Here is a 7,500-nt window from a genome sequence, read left to right as displayed (position 1 = left end):
TATGCGCTAGGTGCATCTCTCACAACTTAAGTTCCCCGGACAGCGTAACCGTGCACCTCTCGGTTCCTTCGAAGCCGTCCAGGGTGGACAAGGATGACCATTGGTCTTCCTTCCCATTGATCGACGCGCGATGTGGGCGGCATCGGCGCGATCTTGCACAACTTTCGTTCTCTTGATTAGGTTCTCTCTCGCTCGAGGCCAGTGTTTAAATATGTTCTAGTGGGTCTTTACCTTCGCCCATGTGTCACACACTTTACGCGTTCGATGGCTGCCATTGGGAGTGTGCGCACAGGTACGAAGGCCACTGGCCTACGGTCGCGCACGCTCAATATCGTAGTATAGACACACCTCTCTCGCGGGTCTAATTGGCGTGCGCGGCCCCCAAAAGGTAACATAGCAGTTTGTTCTGCTGATACCGTGTTTCTCTATCTCTCTAACCAACTCACACAACAACATATATGTATTGATCGGTAATGATCCTTCCGCAGGTTCACCTACGGAAACCTTGTTACGACTTTTACTTCCTCTAAATCATCAAGTTCGGTCAACTTCGGCCATGCCAGCTGCAGCTCACGAAGGAACCGCGGAAGGTGTGCCTCCAGAGACCTCACTAAATAATCCATCGGTAGTAGCGACGGGCGGTGTGTACAAAGGGCAGGGACGTAATCAGCGCTAGCTAATGACTAGCACTTACTAGAAATTCCAGGTTCATGGGGACCGTTGCAGTCCCCAATCCCAACTAAATGAGCATTTGGGTGATTTCCCGTTCCTCTCGGAATGGGGGCGCCAATTGGCGAGAACACGCTGCTGCTCACATTGTAGCACGCGTGCAGCCCAGAACATCTAAGGGCATCACGGACCTGTTATCGCTCATTCTCACCTTGCTAAACACAAGTTGTCCCGCTAAGCAGGGCAAACGTGGCCGACGACCGCCCGTGAAGGGGCCGCCGGCCTTGACGTCAGGTGCGCCCGGAGGTGCACTGCTGACAGCGTTCTAGTTAGCTTGTTTGAGTCGCGTTCGTTATCGGAATTAACCAGACAAATCATTCCACGAACTAAGAACGGCCATGCACCACTACCCTTAAATTTGAGAAAGAGCTCTCAATCTGTCTTACCTCGATAAGTTCGGACCTGGTAAATTTTCCCGTGTTGAGTCAAATTAAGCCGCAAGCTCCACTTCGTTTTTTTTTTTTTTTTTTTTTTTTTTTAACAAATGCAGGTTTTATTGTTCATAAACATTATGTTCTAACAAACAATAGCATAAACCCACGCTCTTGACGCACGACGTCGCCCGCCAGGGATTTGTCATGCGTCATTACGAACCCTTTCGGATGTCTCTTCCCTATTTCTTTATTAAATTGAATCGTATCTTAACCGCATATTAAAGGCGTACGCTTGCTTAGTCCGCGTGACTCACTCATTCTTTCCCCTCTCGGAGATCTCAAGAAGTCAACCCGACATCTATCGATCTGACCATTCCGCCTCGCTGGCGGCAGCCTCCTCCGCGGGTGTCCATCGTCGGCCTGCAGCCAAAGCACGACGGCGCCTTTCGTTTTCGCGTCTGTTCCGCCGAGACCTTATCAGGTCCGCCTCCGTAGGCGCGGTCCGACGGCGGCGCGTCGTCGAGGGTCCCTCAGCCTGGACCCGAGCTCGCCATGCGCGCTGCATGAATAGACGCCGCTCATGGCGAATTCTAACCGTTTCAGGGGAAGGTGGTCCCCCTCTGCTACGCCTAGGTATGGGAGGAGGAGCTAGGCCCGCTCGCTCCGCCTCTACTGCCGTCCGCAGTATCTCGTCATCTCGGGCGGCCAGTGCTGCTGCGACGTCCGCAGCCAGTCGCACTCGCGCCCGATCCTCCGCTCTGCCGCGAAGCCGTCGGTTGCGGGCAGATCGCTGACGCGCTGCTCGCGACTCGTTCACGCGCCGCGTGATGTCTTCGATGATGACGTCGTCCATCTCCTCTCCGAAGAGTGCGGCCACACTTTCGAGGACCACTTCCTCGTCCTCGGCGAAAGCCGCTTCCGTTCGACCATTGGTGAGCGCTTCCTCATCGCGCCACAGCTGTTGAAGCACTGTGGTGATGGTCTTTGCTGCTTTCTGAATGCGGTCCCACCACTCCGCACTCTCCAGCAGCTTCTCTGCGATGTTGTTAAGCTGGACCGACTCGGGTGTCCCCCAGCCCAGCAGCTCACGTCGGATCTCCTCAAACACGGGGCACTCGAACAAGACGTGGGCCACCGACTCGACCGACCCCACGCACCGTGGACACTCCGGAGACGAAGCGAAGCCGCAGACGTGCAGGTACTCCCGGAAGAATCCGTGTCCGGAGAGCACCTGCGAAAGGTGGAAGTCCACCTTCCCGTGCTTTCGTCCCGTCCACCGGTGCAGGTCGGGAATCATCCCGTGCGCCCACGTCAAGTAGCGGCTGGCCGATGGTGTTGCCGCCGCACGGTCCCAGGCGTCCTGCCATTGCAGCATCGTGGCTGCTCGCTCCGCCGCTCGTACCTCCTTCCTGCTGGCGCCAGGCTCGACCAGCAGCCTGCTATGGCACCTTGCGTCCTCGTTGACGACCAGCCAGTACGGCACCAAACCAGCCATCACCACTGACACCTCGTAGGATACCGAGCGGAACGAACTCGATACCCCACGTGCCAGTGGCTTCTGGACCTGGGCCAGTCGTCTTCGGCACCACTGCATGTCTGTCGCCTTAGCCCAGATGGGCGAGGCGTACCGGATCACCGACTCAGCGACTCCTGCCAGCAACCGCCGCTTGGCCACCTGGGGGCCGCTGTGGTTCCTCATCACCGAGGTAACCACCGCCACCGCACGGAGGGCCTTGTCCGCGGCCGCTTCCACGTGCGGTTTCCACGAGAGTTTCTCGTGGAGTTGTACCCCCAGGTAGCGTATCGATCGCTTTGACGTGCAGACCACTTCGCCGACGCGCACAGGAATTTCCAAACGTCCTCGACGCAGACTCGATATCAGAACCACCTCGGTTTTGTGGGGGGCGAGACTAAGGTGACGAGCCTCGAGCCACCCCATCACCGCGTCGATCGCAGCCTCCGCGACCGTCGCCGACTCCTCGGGTGTGCAGCCCTCGGCCAGGATGGCGATGTCATCGGCAAAGCCGACGATGGTGGCCCCTTCAGGGAGCTGGATCCGCAGAACGCCGTCGTACATAACGTTCCACAGAGTCGGGCCAAGGATTGACCCCTGTGGAACGCCTGCCGTCACCCGACGTGACACCGGGTCGTCGTGGGTGTCGTACACCAGCTCCCTGTCGGTGAAATAGTCGCGGAGCAGGAGTTGCAGCTGCGCTGGAACCTCCTTCTCACGCAGGGCCATCGCTATCGCCTGCCAGCTGGCGGTGTTAAAGGCGTTTCTGACGTCCAACGCCACAACCAGCAGACAGCGCTTATCCCGGTTGTTAGTCCGTCCGTAGGACATCGCGCGCTCGCCTGCTTCCACCACCAGCTGGATCGCCTGCAGGGTGCTCCGCTGCTTCCGGAAACCGAACTGGTTCTCGGCCAGCCGAGGTGCCTCCGGATCCTCCAGGTGCTCGTTGAGTCTGTCCAGCGTAGTCCTCTCGAAGACCTTCGCCGGATTGTCGATCAAGCAGATCGGGCGGCAGGACGAGGCTTCGCCCGGCGGCTTACCCGGCTTAGGCAACAGCACCAGCTTCTGCCTTTTCCATTCGCGTGGTATTTCGCCGGTGTCCAAGCAGCGCTGGTAGACACCAGCGAATGGCTCCGGATACTTCCGGATGGCAGCCGTTACCGCAGCGTTCGGTACTCCATCGAGGCCAGGCGCCTTCCGCGGATGCAGCTCGCTCGCTATCGCCTGGAGCTCCGCGCAGCTGATCGGACGGACCGGAGTGTCCCCTTCCGAAGGCGTGACGTCCGGCCATTCGACCGGGGGATGCTCCGGAAACAGCTCCTCGACGATCCGCTGCAACACCGCTGGATCGCGTTCACGCGCCGTCCAGCTGCCCCGAAACCGAAGAAGCACTTGCCGGAACCACTGTCCCGTCTCATCTGCAGCCAGGGCCTGCAGCCACTCATCGAACTGGCGCTGCTTGCTGGCCTTAATTGCCACCCTTAAGGCAGCACGCGCCTCCTGATGTTCCTCTGAAGCCAGTTCGGCGGACGTCTCGTCGAGGGCCAATAACTGTCGCTCCCGAGCCAACCGGCAGCGCTCGGTCAGCTCCTCGATATCCGGAGTCCACCAATATGTGTTGCAGTTCCTCCTCTGCTGCTGCGACTGCCCAATCCTCGCCATGGTAGCGTCGCAGGCCTCCGTAAGCACCATCCCCAGGCTTGCCGCATCGGTCACCCGATCGGCAAAACGGGTCGCCTCAAGTGCCAGCTCGAAAGTACGGGGGCAAAACTGGCGAGTTCGCCAGCGAGTACCCGCCTCCCGTACTTCGACACCTTCCTGCTGATGAATGCCCCGTCCGGGCCGCTGACCTGTACGATGCTGTTGCCCGACCGCAAACCGAATATAGCGGTGGTCGCTATAGGAGTAGCGGTCTAGCGTCCGCCAGGAGCTGATGTCCTCCGCTGCTCCATCCGATCGGCAGAGCGTTGGACTCGCGAAGGCGACGTCCACTCTGCTGGGCCGAGCCACACCGTTCCCCAGGAATGTCGGCTCCGTGCCGCGGTTGAGGACCTCCAATCCTAGGCTGGTAACCGTCTGAAGGAGCGCCTCACCCTTAAGGTTGGCCCGCTCGCTCCCCCAGGCCCCATGCCACGCGTTGAAGTCACCAGCTATCAGCACGCAAGGGTGGCCTCGCGCAAGTACCTCCAGCCGGTCCATCTGCTGCTCGAACTCCGGGAGGCCGATCGATGGCGGAATATAGCAGCAGATGACAACGATGCCCGCCACCTCGGCAGCTACGATGCCCGGATGCTGCACGCTCCTCACCCGCTGTATGGGAAACCGTTGGCCACTGGTGACGATCGCGGCCTTCAGTGCGTCGTCGGATGCCCAGTTCCCATTGTTGGCCGGCACAGCATAGAGCTCCGTGATGAGCATCACGTCTGCTCCCTCCTCCCTCATCCGCTGGAGCGCAAGATCCTGAGCGCTCCTGCTCTTACCGATATTTATCTGGAGCACTTCTATCATCATCGTGTGGCTGCAGCTTTGCACGAAGCTGCGGCAATCGAGTGCGGGCCGCCACACTTCAAACAGCGAGCCTCGCCAGTGCAGCTCGCTGCCTTGTGGCCTTCCGCGCCACACCGGATACACGCTTTGCTGCGGTCCTCTCCCGAGCACTGCCCGGCGAAGTGGCCGCGCTCCAAACATCGGAAGCACCGCTTCTCCTCCAGCGACGCTTTCGGGACCTCCCACACCCAACAGGAGGTGTGTCCTAGGAGCAGGCGCTTCCCAGCCAGATGCTCCGCATCCGACCGGGGCAGACGAACGCGAGCACGCTTCGTGCCGTCTCGCCGCTCCCACATGTCGAAGGTGGCCTCGGAATGCTCCTTGCCGAGAGCCGTCAACACCGCCCGACGCAGCTGGTCCTCGCTCGCCAAGGAGTCGATGTTTGTTATGAGCACCATCGACATCTCCGTACGCACGGACGCCGCACCCTTGTCTCCGATGGCTTGCCGGATACGCTGGCACAGCTCGGCGCTGTCGGCATCACGGCTCAGCGGCAGCCGCAAGGTGTCTTTCGGCGTTCGCTTGCCGACGCCGATCTTCTCCTGCATGCCGTCGAGATGCGAGCTCGTACGAATCGCCCTATACATGTCGAGGTAGCTGACGCCCTCCGCTGGCATCACCTCGATGGTGTCGGGCCGCTTCCGCGACTTCTTCACTGCAGCTGGCATCGTGCGTGGCTGCTGCTTACTCTGCTTTCGCAGCAACTGGCCCTGCAAATGCCACTGTTGTTGTTGTTGCTGGGGCTGCCCAGCCGAACGCTGTCCGCTCTGATGTTGCTGCGGACGTTGCTGCTGTTGCCGCTGCGGCTGCTGCCGTTGCGGGAGCTGCGGCCACTGCTGCTGATGCTGCTGAGCCGGCTGCTGGCGTGCCGACTTACGGCGCACCACCTCGGCCCAGGAGCCGCCTTCCTGGTCCGGAGACGGCACCACCGTAGCCGTCACCGCACCCTCTCGCTGTTGTGCCAGCTGCTGCTGCTGCTGCTGTTGCTGCTGCGACTGCGCAACAACCAGTTGCGTAAGGAGCCCAGAGACCATCTCCCGCTCCTTACGGTTCTCCTCTCGCAGATGGAGCACCTCCTGGCGATGGCACTCCTGCATCGCCGCGAGGTCTTTCCGGTATTGCTCAGCTTGCTCCGTCAGCTGAACACGGAGGAGGGATAGCTCGTCCTCCAGACGCTCGATGAGCCTCTCCATCGTGGCTCCTTTCGCAGCCGTGGCCGTGCCAACGCCACTCGTGCGAGCAACACCGCTCGTGGCTGCGGTCTGCCCTTCCGGCACTCTGCTGAGCATCACTACCGGTTTCGAGCCCACCGGTGCTCGGCTATCGGTCGATCCCGACCGTGATCGTAAATTCCGACTGGCGGACATCATCGCCAGAAGGAAGGAAGAGTCCGCGCTTTAAACTGGTTTTACTCCCCCTCGAGGAGGGACGCCAGCAGCGGACTGCCACGAGGATCGACGGCGAGGTTTTTCCGCCCGGGCGAGGTGAGGGAAGATGGTAGAAGAACGGGGGGGTGCGCGATGGACTCGTCCCGCCGAGCCGCTTCTTCTGATACCCCACTTGCCGGGGTGGCGATGAAGTTTTCCTCGGAAAAATCGCGAAAAACCGCTTCCTGGGTGGTTTTTCCGCTCTAGGGGGGTGGGGGTGGGTGGTATGGTGGTGGGGGGGGTATTTTCCCGACTCCCCTCTTGAAAACTCGTCGTTTGATACCCCGCACGACGGTATCAGGGCGAAAATTTTCTTCTTCGGAAAAACGCTTTTCCGCCCGTATCTCTCTGGATGTTGCGAAACTCACTTTTCCGGCGATGGAATTAGATGTAGTTTTTCCCGCCGAAACTTTTGTCCGAACACCCGGAAGCTCTAGCCCGACTCCTTGGCCGGGAAAATCGCCAAAAACCACTTCGGTAGGTGGTTTTTCCGCTCTAGGTGGGTGGGGGTGGGTAGTATCGTGATGGGAGGGTGTTATCCCGACTCCCCTCGTCAATCCGCGTCGATTGACACCCCACACGCCGGTATCAGGCCGAAAATTGTCCACTGACGAAAAACACTTTTCCGGCCGTATCTCCCCGGATGTCGGAAAAATCGCTTTTCCGGCGATGGAATTAGATGTAGTTTTTCCCGCCGAAACTTTTCTCTGAACACCCGGGAGCTCTAGCTCCGCTCCTTGGCCGGGAAAAACGCGGAAAACCACTTTTCGCGGAGGTTTTCCGGGGCTGGGTGGCGGGTGGGTGGTGCTAGGGGGGGGAAACCGCGTTTTCCCCACTCCTCTTTCCGAGACGCGTCGTTAGACACCCCACACGATGGTATTGGGCCGAAAATGTCACACACACACAAATC

Source organism: Anopheles moucheti (assembly GCF_943734755.1).
Source record: "Anopheles moucheti chromosome X unlocalized genomic scaffold, idAnoMoucSN_F20_07 X_unloc_4, whole genome shotgun sequence".
Taxonomy (NCBI): Eukaryota; Metazoa; Arthropoda; class Insecta; order Diptera; family Culicidae; genus Anopheles; species Anopheles moucheti.
Note: the sequence above shows the minus strand (reverse complement) of the source record.